The 14,337-nt window shown below is 38.6% G+C and overlaps 1 long non-coding RNA gene across 1 annotated transcript; it reads right to left on the bottom strand.

Moving 5' to 3' along the window:
• Positions 1–13,977: 13,977 nt before the first annotated feature.
• LOC128662323 (uncharacterized) lies at positions 13,978–14,337 on the bottom strand. Its single transcript, XR_008402750.1, has 2 exons — positions 14,166–14,337; positions 13,978–14,085 (listed from the first exon to the last, which is right to left on the bottom strand). It is a non-coding gene; the product is annotated as an uncharacterized LOC128662323 (long non-coding RNA).

Genomic DNA, 14,337 nt, shown 5'->3' with positions numbered 1-14,337 from the left:
ATCAGATATCTGTTAAACATGCATATAACATATCTAGTGATTTATATACTAACAAGTCTCCCTTTTGAAAGTACAGAAGTGACAACACTGCTACATATCTGTGGCGCGATCCGATATACGGCACAGGTTTCGGCGCAAGCGTGTAAACCTGTGCCGCCCATAGTTTGACCTCGCACATCGAGCAATCACATATACAGCGCCGGCAGTTGCTAAAGTGCCGTAAGTCGGACAAACTAGCGATGTCCAGAAATCAGCGTAAGTACAAATGTCTGTAGTCGCCAGTGACTTACGGCACTTTAGAAACTGCTCCCGCCTAAAAAAACGAACTAAAGTATAAAATATCCCGTAACTGTCTAACACATATCCCAAAAATAGCCCGACACGTATACCCCTGTATCCGCAATCCCCCCTCTCACTCCTAATAATAAATGTATTAACCCCTAAACCGCCACTCCCGGACCCCGCCGCCACCTATATTATATGTATTACCCCCTAATCTGAGCCCCCTACACTGCTGCCACCTATTTTAAATATATATACCCCTAATCTGATCCCCCTACACCGCCGCCACCTATCTTCAATTTATTAACCCTTAATCTGATCCCCCTACACCGCCGCCACCTATATTATATGTATTACCCCCAAATCTGATCCCCCTACCCCGCCGCCACCTACATTATCTCTATTAACCCCTAATATGATCCCCCTACACCGCCGCCACTTATATTAACTATATTACCCCCTAAACCTAAGTCTAACCCTAACACCCCCTAACTTAATTATTATTTAAATAAATCTAAATAATATTAATAGTATTCACTAAATAATTCCTATTTAAAACTAAATACTTATCTATAAAATAAACCCTAAGATAGCTACAATATAATTAATAATTATATTGTAGCTATTTTAGGGTTTATATTTATTTTACAGGTAAATTTGTATTTATTTTAACTAGGTACAATAGCTATTAAATAGTTAATAACTATTTAATAGCTACCAAGTTAAAATAATTACCAAATTACCTGTAAAATAAATCCTAACCTAAGTTACTATTACACCTAACACTACACTATCAATAAATTAATTAAATTAACTACAATTATCTCAACTAAAATACAATTAAATACACTAAACTATATTAAAAAAACAACAAACACTAAATTACAAAAAATAAAAAAAGATTACAAGAATTTTAAGCTAGTTACACCTAATCTAAGCCCCCTAATAAAATAAAAAAGCCCCCCAAAATAATAAAATTTCCTTACCCTAAACTAAATTACAAAAGTAATAAGCTCTATTACCAGCCCTTAAAAGGGCCTTTTGCGGGGCATTGCCCCAAAGTAATCAGCTCTTTTATCTGTAAAAAAAAAAGAACAACCCCCCCATTACAACCCACCACCCACACACCCCTACTCTAAAACCCACCCGATCCCCCCTTAAAAAAACCTAAGTCTAACCCCCAAGTGGTCCTTACCTGTCCTGAAGACCGGCGGAGAAGGTCCTGTTCCAGGCGGAGAAGTCTTCTTCCAAGCGGCGACATCTTCTTCTTCCAGGAACCAGCCGGCGCAGAGCGGAGGAGATGAAGACCGATGACCGCGGAGCTGAAGACCGTCCACTCTGGAACTGAAGATCGGCGACGCTGGAACTGAAGATCGGCGACGCTGGAACTGAAGACCGGAGCCATGGAGCATGGAGGATCCTCTTCATACGATCTCCGCCGTACACTGAATAGGAATTCAAGGTACTCGATTAAAAATGGCGTCCCTTGAATTCCTTTTGGCTGATTTGAGCCTTCAAATTCAAATCAGCCAATCGGATGAGAGCTACTGTAATTCTATTGGCTGATTTGAATAGCCAATAGAATAAGAGCTACTGTAATTATATTGGCTATTCAAATCAGCCAATAGAATTACAGTAGCTCTCATCCGATTGGCTGATTTGAATTTGAAGGCTCAAATCAGCCAATAGGAATTCAAGGGACGCCATTTTTAATCGCGTATCTTGAATTCCTATTCAGTGTACGGCGGAGATCGTATGAAGAGGATCCTCCACGTTCCATGGCTCCGGTCTTCAGTTCCAACGTCGCCGATCTTCAGTTCCAGCGTCGCCGATCTTCAGTTCCAGCATCACCGGTCCTCAGTTCCAGAGTGGACGGTCTTCAGCTCCGCGGTCATCGGGCTTCAACTCCTCCTCTCCGCGCCGGCTGGTTCCTGGAAGAAGAAGAGGTCGCCGCTTGGAAGAATACTTCTCCGCCTGGAACAGGACCTTCTCCGCCGGTCTTCAGGACAGGTAAGGACCACTTGGGGGTTAGACTTAGGTTTTTTTAAGGGGGGATCGGGTTGGTTTTATAGTAGGGGTGTGTGGGTGGTGGGTTGTAATGGGGGGGGTTGTTCTTTTTTTTTACAGGTAAAAGAGCTGATTACTTTGGGGCAATGCCCGCAAAAGGCCCTTTTAAGGGCTGGTAATAGAGTTGATTACTTTTGTAATTTAGTTTAGGGTAGGGAAATTTTATTATTAAATTATTAAAATCCTTGTAATCTTTTTTTATTTTTTGTAATTTAGTGTTTTTTTTTTTTTTTTTTAATATAGTTTAGTGTATTTAATTGTATTTTAGTTGAGATAATTGTAGTTTATTTAATTAATTTATGGATAGTGTAGTGTTAGGTGTAATGGTAACTTAAGTAAGGATTTATTTTACAGGTAATTTTGTAATTATTTTAACTAGGTAGCTATTAAATAGTTATTAACTATTTAATAGCTATTGTACCTAGTTAAAAAAAATACAAATTTACCTGTAAAATAAATATAAACCCTAAAATAGCTACAATGTAATTATTAATTATATTGTAGCTATCTTAGGTTTTATTTTATAGGTAAGTATTAAGTTTTAAATAGGAATTATTTAGTGAATACTATTAATATTATTTAGATTTATTTAAATAATAATTAAGTTAGGGGTTGTTAGGGTTAGACTTAGGTTTAGGGGGTAATATAGTTAATGTAGGTGGCGACGGTGTAGGGGGGTCAGATTAGGGGTTAATAGAGTTAATGTAGGTGGCGACGGTGTAGGGCGGTCAGATTAGGGGTTAATAAATTGAAGATAGGTGGCAGCGGTGTAGGGGGGGGTCAGATTAGGTGGTAATACATATAATATAGGTGGCGGCGGGGTCCGGGAGCGGCGGTTTAGGGGTTAAACACTTTATTAGGTATATCGGTGGGGGATTGCGGTTGACAGGTAGATAGACATTGCGCATGCGTTAGGTGTTAGGTTTTATTTTGCAGGCAGTTTAGGGAGTTACGGGGCTCCAATACTCAGCGTAAGGCTTACTACGTCTGCATTTTGTGGCAAGGTGAAAATGGAGTAAGATTTCTCCATTTTCGCCACGTACGTCCTTACGCTGTATATTGGATACCAAACTGCATGGGTTTGGTATATCACTCTATGGGCCAAAAAACTACGGCCGAAGGGTGAAATATACGAGCGCAACTTCTAGGTTACGCCGTATATAGGATAACAAACCAGCGCAATATTTGGTGGGCGACGCTGCATATCGGATCAGGCCCCAGTTCTTGAGAATATTACAATTTTCGTTATTTTTTATTTCTTTTTATTTTTTTTTTATATACTTTGGTGTACATTTCAGATAAATATTTTTTATTTATAAAAGAGAAAAAAAGAGAATTTTTTTTTTTTATTTCACATTCTTTTTCAAAAAATATTTTTTCATCTTAGAGATTATTTCACATAGCAACAGAGATATAAAAAAATTAATTCCATATTGGACTATCATTTTAACTGTATTTTTCTAGGTTTTTGAAGATATTGGTTAGAGGATAACATAAATATTATATTCTATTTGATTCATTTAAATATAAACTTTTAGACAGAGAGATTTAAAAGGGACTTAAGTCTAATTCTACATTTGAATCCCCTTGAGGCAAAATTAACAATTCATTTAGCTTTAGTTTGTTATACTTTTTTATGTAATATAACCACCTTTTTTTAATCTTTTTTTTGGCAAATGATTTTTATTTATGATTTTACTTAGCCAGAATCTTGATTCTGTGTTTTTTTTTTTTTTCTAATATTTTTATTGAGGTTGTGAGAAGTATTACAGCAAATATTCATCTAGTCACAATGAACAAATAACATAGGAACAGATATTGTATACCCACAGACAACAGATCGGAGAAATAGAGATACTACAATAAAAAATAATGAAACCTCATTTTATATTATGGAAATAAGAAGTATAGTCTCCCCATTGCCATTTATAGAATTATTTAATCTAAGAGAGACAAACAGATACATTGGGACAAGGGGGAGTTAGTTATTGTTTGGTCACTATTGGACCAAGTTAGCGGGGAGGGGTAGAGGGAGTGCAGCGGGCAAGAGCCGCTCTAATTGGAGTGGGGGAGGGGATGGAGGGGCGGAGCCTTATAAGATACCAAAGTAGTAAGGTGCAGGGAACAAATAGAGGTCATGCTACATAGTCATAGGAGAAAACTTCAAAAGAACAACGTATTGTTTATCTAACTGACGGGGAGGGGACCATCAGTTCAATGTGTAACACTGTCTGTCCAGCTCAAGACTTTTAGATTCCCAACATTACCACTCAGTTAAAATAATATGTTGACTGGGGGAGGTAGTATATTAAATGGATGAGTTATCTGGGCTGCATGTATAGGATGGAAAAAAAAAAGAGGTAATAGTAAATAACAACAACTGTGAACTATTAGAACTCTCTAAACAAACCCCTGAGATAGATATACCCTTAATATGAAAGCACAGGGGTGATAACTAACTGTATATGACCCATATCCCCCGAGTGGAAAGGAACCACATATAACCATAGAAGTATAGCAAGTTTTGTGTGGGGGATCTATATTATCCCTTATGTGGTATGGAAACATAAATGTCTTCAAGGCTATGCGCAACTAGGGAGTCTGATATAAAGGATTGCACGGTTATGTATATGCCCCTTGTGCACCACAGTATAGAAAGAGAGTATGTTCTATTTCAATAAAAGGGATTAAGATAAGGCAATCCATTTGGAGTCTCACGTAGTCTTATGTGGTGTTATGGGTAATAGTCTAGTCTGTATCACTGTTGGTCCGGTTCTATTTTAGGATTTTGAGGGTCCTCTTACTATAGATAAGAAATGAAATGTGAGAACAAATGGGAATGATGTAGGGAAGTGTGTATATTAGTGAGAGAAGACCGCTATTTCCTTGATAGGAAAGTGTGAAGTGCAATGGAGGGGCTGGGAAATTATATACAAACTTGAGACTTAAATATAATAAAGGGCTACTCTGCACATACATAAAGAGTAGCGAACATTCCCGAAATGGCTGTATCATCCACCCCCTGTCATAACAGAAATACAAGATTTACAATCATACCATGAGTGTGGTGCTCTACATATATTTGGTGGTAAACAGAGCTTTTTCTGTAAACATATATATATAACCACATTCTATATAACTAATCTGACTTCTGTAAACTAACTGACTATAAGTACTATAAAAAAAGCCCACAGTGATAGTATAAATAGACCAGGAATAAATAATAGTATGTAGTGTAGCATGTAGTGTAGAATTGCATATAACAAACTAAACACTGACTTATTAGGATCTATTGTGGTCACCATAATGCACTATTTCAGTCTAGATTAACAAACGAGAAACCAGTCAAGTTCCCCCTGTTAGCATCTCTTGTACGTTCTAAATAAACAAGCCAGGAGAGTAGAGGTAAAACCCTAGAAAGCTTGTATGTGTTGAGAGCAAAGCTCCATACAGAATGCAATTACAAATATTTTAGATCATGTATCATCTTAGCTAATGGGGCAAAGCTAGGTAAGGATTAAAATACTGAAACAATGCTGGAAGCTTCAGTTCTGTAATCTGGCTTAATAATAATGCGACTGAGTTAAGACAAACTCTCCTATTTAACAACTATGTGATGCAGGGGAAAATTCCCATTTTAAAAGAGCACTAAGCATGTAAAGGGTACATTTCATATTGTATTGTGACTGCAGCCGTTACTAGAGCTAATAAACATTATTAGGTATGTATCTGCATTTTATATTTTAACATGGTTCGGCAATGATATACATTATCAATTCAGTTACTAGGCAGATAGCTACATCAGAAGGGGTACTACCTACACATGCCAAAATATACTGTAGGGCTGTGTCTGTTAAAAGTGTGCAATGTAGGCTACTATATCACCTATATGAATCCTATTTAACTTCAAAAAGCATTGTAGCCTTGCTTATGTCTAAGTGTTCCCATAGTATTCTGTCTTGTTTGGATTTCAAAGATATATTAGGGAGCTAGATAAAATATAGGAAGGTTAGTATGTAGTCCTGGATGATTGTACTATCCACCCTGTGGCACATCAAAAACTACAGGAGCTACAGTTACAGTATATAGATATGGTGTTTGATGGGCATTGGCAAATAGTGCAATTTCAATGTACACACACATGTCATAGCAAGGGGGAAAAAAAAGAATAATAAAAAAAAAATTATGAACCAACATTCTCAGTAGTAAGAGTAATTATAATAGTGTGTGAACAAAAACTGGGGTAGAATAGCATAATATTTCAAAACTGGTGAGCAACAAAAATCGAATCTAATATAAGCCCTGTGTCTAATATAAGACACCATGTATTGGGAAGGGCTCACAACTTCTGATGATATCAAAGCTTTAAGTCTGAACCTCTCTGTTTTCTTTATAATTACTGTTACTACCAAAGCAAGGACATGTACTGTCCTGTGAGAGATTGTCCGTAATGCATTATTCAACCAATACCCCTTCTGCGTAGCTGATCCAGTCCGGAGGAATTATATAGTGGAGTCAGAGTTCCAGTATGTAAGAGTAACTCAGCGGGTCTCAGGTATCCATAGCACCCGTCGCTGGCAAACTATGGCCAAACTTGCAGAAGACGGTCCTCTGCAATCACTTCTCCAAGGGAAGCCGGCATTCTACAAAGTCGCAAAGAGTCCGCTCTAACAGGATCACGATCAATTCTGGACTGTGGCCATTTCCTAGTTGTTGATTGTGTTCTGCTATCCAGACGTGGCAACTCTCCGACCACCACCACAGGGGCTACGTCCACAGGGCAATCTACCTCTAAAATAGCATCTGGTGAGAGGCCAATTGCGGCCTGAGCAGCCGCTGCAGAGATGTCAGAGGCTTTAGCGGGTGAGTGGTCTGGAATTGCGCAAGGAAGCGTTTTAGGAGGTATGTCCCTGAACTCCGGTGACTGTGTCTCAAGATCTGCGTGACGCTTCTTGAGGTTAGACTGGGTTATTAAGGTGTCTCGGCCGGCAATCAGATTCCTGGGTCCAGAAGTCAGTGGCTTAGATGATTCCCGAGATGGCTGTCTGCTCTGTTTCAGGCCAATTTAGGCTTGTAGCTAAAGCTGCCAACTGGGAGTTCCGCTCTAGTGTGGAAATCTCCTTCTCAGAGTGATGCTTGGGAGTTATAAGTGCTGAAGGGTTCATAGATTTTATCTCCTGTCTAAGTTCTAGGAGTTGTTCTTCCATTCTAGACTGTAGGTTCACTAAGGCCAGTATGATCGCCGCCATGCTTGTGTAAGGGAGTCCACTGTTCTTGTGGCGTAGCTGCAAGAGATGGTCCTGTAGTGTGATCCCACGGTATAGCTCTGCGTTTCAATCTATGGTCTCATAGTTGCTGTGAACACTGGCCCTTAGATCAAGTTTGATAGCCCACAATCATCACTTTATTAGCAAAATCAAATCCTAAAGCCAGGAGCTGCTAAATAATGCGTCCGGTCTCAACGGCTGCTGGCTCCGCCTCCCCTTTGTTTAATCTTTATCTTTTTCCTCCCCATTGGGGAGTCCCCAATAAAAATAAAAATAACAATAAAAATAGTTTTTTTTTTAATGTATACTTCAGATATATAATTCTTTATTCATAAAAGAAAAAAGAAAAAAAGAAAAAAACAAAAAATATTTTAGATTCTTTTTTAATATTTATCTTCGAAGGGGTTATTTAACATAACTACAGAAATATATAATACTGGATTCCATATTGAACTTTCATTTTAAATGTATTTTTCATGGTTTCAGAGATATTGGTCGAAAAATATTATATATATGTTATATTCTATTTAATCCATTTATGTATAAGTTTTTAGACAAAGAGATTTTTTAAAGAAATGGGTTTGTCTAATTCTGCATTTAGACCCCCTGGAGTTAATGAGGCAAAATTAACAATTAGTTCTGCTTCAGTATGTAAAAGTTTTTGCGTGATATTACCGCCTCTTTTTGCAGTGATCTTTTTTGCTCCCTAATATAGTAGTCCCTTTGTTTCTTGATTATGTGCTTCTTTAAAATGTAGAGACAGTAAATGATCTTTGAATCCTTTTTCTATATTGTTCAGGTGCTGCCTAATTCTATCCTTCAGGTGTTGCCCCGTTTGGCCCAAATACTGCCGCTTACATGGACATTGTATGATGTACACTACGTTGCTGTCAGTGCATTTGATGACCTCCCTTATTCTTAACTTATAATCTGAATTAGTTGATTCAATGGTTTTACACCTATTGCTAAATTTACATGCCTTGCATTTCTAGCAAGGAAAAAAAAACTTCCAGGATATTTACTTGTACATCCTTATTTATCTTATTCCCTCCTTTGTTAAATTCACTCGGGGATAAAATGGATTTCAAATTTTTTTATTTACGGTAAACAATTTTAGGTTTTGATTAGATTATTTCACTTAGATAGGGATCTTTTAGAATGTAATGCCAATGTTTGTATAATACTTTTTTGATGAACTTAAAATCTGAATTATACTGGGTGATGAATGAGGTATCATAACTTTCTTTCTTCTTATGGGAAGTATTATTCTTTTTAGATAATAGTGTATTTCTATCACACGTTTTTGCATTATTAAATGCCTCAGAAATTAATTCTTTATCATAGCCTCTTTCAGCAAATCTGTCTTTTAGTGTGTCAGCTTGTATTTGGAAATCCTCTATATCTGAACAATTTTTTCTCAATCTTAAAAACTGTTTTTTTTGGTATATTTAGTTTCCATTGATCATAATGGCAGCTGTTGGAATGTATGTAGTTATTGGAATCCATCGATTTGAAAAAGGTTTTGGTCTTAATCTCATTGTTATCTATTTCTACTGTTATATCTAAATAGTTAAGTTTTTTAGTACTATGCTCATAGGTGAAAGAAAGACCCCATTCATTTTTATTTAAATCTTCCATATATAGGTTTAATAGTTCTATACCTTCAGCCCATATAAAAAACAGATCATCTATGTATCTCTTGAAGAGTACAAGGTTTGCGCTCCAGGGGGTATCCAAAATGATGTCTTGTTCAATGAATAAATTTGCGTAACTGGGCGCAAACCTCGTACCCATCGCAGTGCCTTTTCTTTGTAGGAAGAATTCTCCATTAAAATTAAAGTAACTGTTGTTCACTATAATGTATACATTGTAAAATAAAATCTGCCTGTGGGGTTGGTAGATTCTCATCATTATGTAGGAAATATTTAATGGCATTAAGTCCTAAAGTATGTTGTATGTTAGTGTAAAGTGAACTTACATCACATGTAACTAGTATAAGATTTTTGTTCCAAACTATGTCTTTTATGTTATTTAGGAACTCCGTTGAATCTTTTAAATATGTGGGTAGTTCCCTAACAAATGGTTGTAGAAACCTATCAACGTACTGAGAAAGGTTCGATGTGAGAGAGTTGATTCCAGAGATTATTGGTCTACCTGGTGGTTTGGTTAGGGATTTATGGATTTTAGGTAGGTAATAGAAAATAGGTGTTTGTCACACTGGTTTAGGAAATCTAAAATAAAGACACAGTATTTTGAACAGGTCAGGTGAATCACAACTGCTGAGATGGAAGGTGGCAACAATAGAGAGTGTATGTAGCAAGAAGATACTAAAAACCACAATAGTCACAGGATGTGTGAAGGCGGCTTTCCTGTATCAGCAGGCTGTAATTAATGTAAAGGAGGAGATTCGCTATGTTAACCCTATTGCAGGCTGAAAAGAGTGGCTACACTCTAGTCTGCAGTGAAAACATGAAACACAGTTCCTCCGGTAAGATGTTAAATCAGAATACCCAAATTTATAAGACATAAATGGTCAGAATGAACGATGAGTAATGATATGAAGTTTCACCAGGCTTTTGTAAGTAAAACATGGAGAATAACATATGAGAGTAGATATATGCGAAGGTTGGAACTATGTTAATAAACAAAAGAACACTGACAAGAAGACATATGCATTTTGAGGATATTATAATGGTAAGCGTTATAGTGCTGGCAGATATCAAGGCTGAGAGTCAGAAGTAGTAACACTTACAGCGTAGTCGGAAGAGCAGGCTAGAGCTGAGTAGTGAGAGAGAGAGCAGCTGGCGTGTGACGTCACCGCGGTAGTTGCGGAGCTCCGTGGAAGTGCTGAGACAGGAGACAGGAGCGTCCAAGGTAATTGTAAGAAAACAATTCAAGTGGAGGTTAGTAAATCACAGGAGTTTCAGAGGAAACTGAAGGTTGCAAGTAAAAAGCAACAGTAGCAAAGTTCGTGACAAAACTTGAATCCAAAGAAAAAAGTTGCTGGTAGCAAATTAGAGTGAGCAGAGTTCAGACAAAACTGGCTAGGCAATTGAAGTGTATATCAATACTAAGCAAAGAATGATTGAAACAGGTGTGCCTTAAATAGGGTGGAGACAGGTATGAGAAGCAGTGATCCTTAAAGGAACAGTACAACCAAGGATAGTGTATATGGCAGAGATGTATATCCTGACAGGATCCCCCCTTCTAAGAGCGACTCCGGAGCTCAGGGTCCAGGAGAGTCGGGATGCCGTTGATGAAAACGAGACACCAACCTGGGTGCGGAGATGTTAACAGAGGGTTCCCAGGAATCCTCATCAGGTGGGTAACCCTTCCAGCTTACGAGGTACTGTAAAACCCCATTCATCATGCGGGAATCTTTGATGGAGTGAACCTCATATTCGATATCAGGGTCGACAGAAACCAGAGGAAGAGAAGAAGATGAGGCGGAACCCCTTACTGCCCGGTAAGGTTTCAGAAGGGAGACATGAAATGTCGGGTGGATTTTCATAGTAGGAGGTAGGGTGAGACGAACAGCATTGGCATTGACGATATGAGCTATGGGATAAGGACCAACAAAGAGTGGAGATAACTTCCTGCATGGAGTGTTCATACGTAAATGTTTTGTAGAAAGCCATACCAAGTCACCTACTTCATATTTTGGAGGAGCAGTCCTGCGTCTGTCGTAGTACCGTTTATAGAGCCTTTTTGCGTTTTCAATGGAGGATTCAATACGAGTGAAATTTGAGGAAATGCTTTGGGAAAGCTCAGCGATTGAAGGAGAAGAAGAATCTTGAGTAGGATACAATTGGAATGTTGGATGAAATCCGTAATTCGAGTAGAATGGAGTTTGATTAGTGGTGGCATGTAAGGTGTTGTTATAGCAAAATTCAGCGTATGGTAGTAAGCCCGCCCAAAGATGTTGTTCAGAGGAACAAAAAGACCTTAGGAATTGTTCCAGCCATTGGTTACAGCGTTCGGTCTGTCCATTTGACTGGGGATGGTATGAGGTTGTAAACCGCCTGTCAATATGGAAGAGTTTGCAGAACTCTGACCAGAGTTTACTGGAGAATTGAGTGCCTCTGTCACTTAAAATGGTCTTTGGGAGGCCATGCAGCTTGATGACATTAGAAATAAGAAGCTGAACAGTTTCTATTGAGGTAGGTAGTTTATGGTACGGGATAAAATGACACATTTTTGTGAAAAGATCCACTACAACCATGATGGTGTTGTTCCTTGAGGAAAGAGGTAGGTCGACTATAAAATCGAGAGCAATTTCGGACCACGGTGTCTTAGGAGTAGGTAAAGGCAGTAAAAGTCCATATGGTGGTTGTTTATTCCTTTTTGATATGGTACAAATGCTGCAGGAGTGGACATGTTGGAATACATCGGCAGTCATATTTGGCCACCAATAACTCCTTTTCGCTAATTCCAGGGTCTTTTTTATACCAGGGTGACCAGCGAGTGGAGAGTCATGTAATGATTCCAGCAGAGGTAGACGGAGTATGGGAGGAATGTATAAACGGGAGCCATGATAATAACATCCATCGGACTTCAACTGCAGTTCCTGTAGTGGTTTTAAAGAATCCTTCTGTTGTTCGATATGAATAATAGGCCTGGTGTCGTATGTGAAACAGAGGAAATTTTCCGAAGGAATTATACTTTGTTGAGATGGTTGTGAGATGGACTCAGGTGGTATGCGAGAAAGTGCATCAGCTTTCTGATTTTTTGTTGAAGGTCGATAGGTAATAAGGAAATTAAAACGTGAGAAAAACAAATTCCATCTAACTTGACGGGAGGTGAGTGTTCGGGAGGTTTTTAAATATTGAAGGTTACGGTGATCAGTATAGATGAGAGTAGGGTAGGTAGTACCCTCTAAAAGATGTCGCCAATGTTCCAGGGATAGTTTAATTGCAAGTAGTTCTTTATCCCCGATAGGATAGTTTTGTTCAGAGATGTTTAAGGTCCTGGAATAAAAACCGACAGGATGGAGAGGTTTATCTAGATTCTCCCGTTGTGATAGTACTGCTCCAATTGCGAAGTTGGATGCATCAACCTCTAAAATGAACTGAAGTTTTGGGTCAGGAAAACGTAGAATGGGTGCACTGGTGAATTTCTGTTTGAGTGTATCAAAAGCTGATTGACAGTCTTGAGTCCACTTGAATGGAATCTTGACTTTTGTGAGTGTGGTTAGAGGAGTTGCCAGTTTAGAAAAATCTTTGATAAACTTACGGTAGAAGTTTGCGAATCCCATAAAGGATTGAACCTGGCGTCTGGTCTTTGGGGTAGGCCAGTTCAGTACTGCTTCAATTTTTTTATTCTCCATAAAAATTCCTGAAGGGGATATTTCATATCCAAGGAAAGATATGGTCTGGGAATTGAAAACACATTTTTCAGCTTTTGCATAGAGGAAATTGCTTCTAAGCCGGGAAAGAACTTGCCTCACATGTAGAATGTGCTGTTCTAAAGTTTTTGAGTAGATGAGAATATCATCTAGGTATATGACTATGTTGACATCAAGGAGGTCTCTAAAAAGATCATTTATTAAGTGCTGAAAAGCAGCAGGCGCATTACACAACCCGAATGGCATGACTACGTACTCGAATAAACCATAACGGGTTCGGAACGCAGTCAGCCATTCGTCTCCTGATCTTATTCGGAGAAGGTTGTATGCACCCCTTAAATCCAATTTTGTAAAAAACTTAGCTCCCTCTAGTCTCTCAATAAGCTCTGGTATGAGGGGTAAAGGGTAGCGGTTTTTTACCGTAATTTTATTTAGCTGACGGTAATCGACTATAGGTCTAAGAGTGCCGTCTTTGTTTTTAACAAAAAATATTCCGGCCCCAGCCGGCGAGGTCGAGGGTCTGATGAACCCTTTTCTAAGGTTCTCTTCTAAATATGTCTTTAGGTGTTTTAGCTCAGTATGAGATAAGGGAAATATGTGCCCAATAGGGATCTCTGACCCAGGGAGTATGTCTATGGGGCAGTCGTATTTTCTATGCGGAGGCAGACTCTCTGCCTCCTTTTTGCTAAAAACATCAGAAAAATCGCTATAAACCTCTGGTATGGGTGGTATGTCCGGAGTGTCAGAAATTTGTAATACTGTACTGGGGAGACAAGTACTTTGGCAGTATGATGAATTGTAATTAAGTGTGGAATTGGACCAGTCTATCTGTGGGTTGTGTGTATGCAACCATTGCATCCCCAAAACCACCTGAGAGACCGGGCAATTTATTACATCGAAAGAGACATATTCTCTATGCTGATCATGAGAGACCACAAGTAGGGGTATGGTATGAAATTCAACAGGCCCAGAAGAAATATTTTTTCCATCTATCCCTCTCAAATAAACAGGAGACTGTTTCTGCATCAGTGGTATTTTATTTACAGTGCAAAATTCCTTATCTATATAGGAAGCCGTGGCACCAGAATCAATTATCGCTGTGGCGTGAAGACGAAGTTGTTCCCACTGTAACAGAAGAGGAATTTTTATGTAAGTAACTGAACACTGTTGAGTAGTACAACAATAAAAGTCTGTTAAGGTCTTACCCTTGTTTTGTTTTAGGAGGGAAGGGCAGTCTTTCACAGTGTGTTCGTCAGAGGCACAGTACAGGCATAGATTATTGGAACGACGTCTGAGCTTCTCTTGAGGAGATAAAGGTCCTTTGATGAAGGCAATGTCCATGGGTTCAGGAGTGTTTTTGTGTAGGGAAGAGGCATG

This window comes from Bombina bombina, chromosome 6 (assembly GCF_027579735.1).
Source record: "Bombina bombina isolate aBomBom1 chromosome 6, aBomBom1.pri, whole genome shotgun sequence".
In the NCBI taxonomy this organism is placed as follows: domain Eukaryota; kingdom Metazoa; phylum Chordata; class Amphibia; order Anura; family Bombinatoridae; genus Bombina; species Bombina bombina.
The sequence above is the reverse complement of the archived record's forward strand: the minus strand, read 5'-3'. Positions and strand labels throughout refer to the sequence as shown.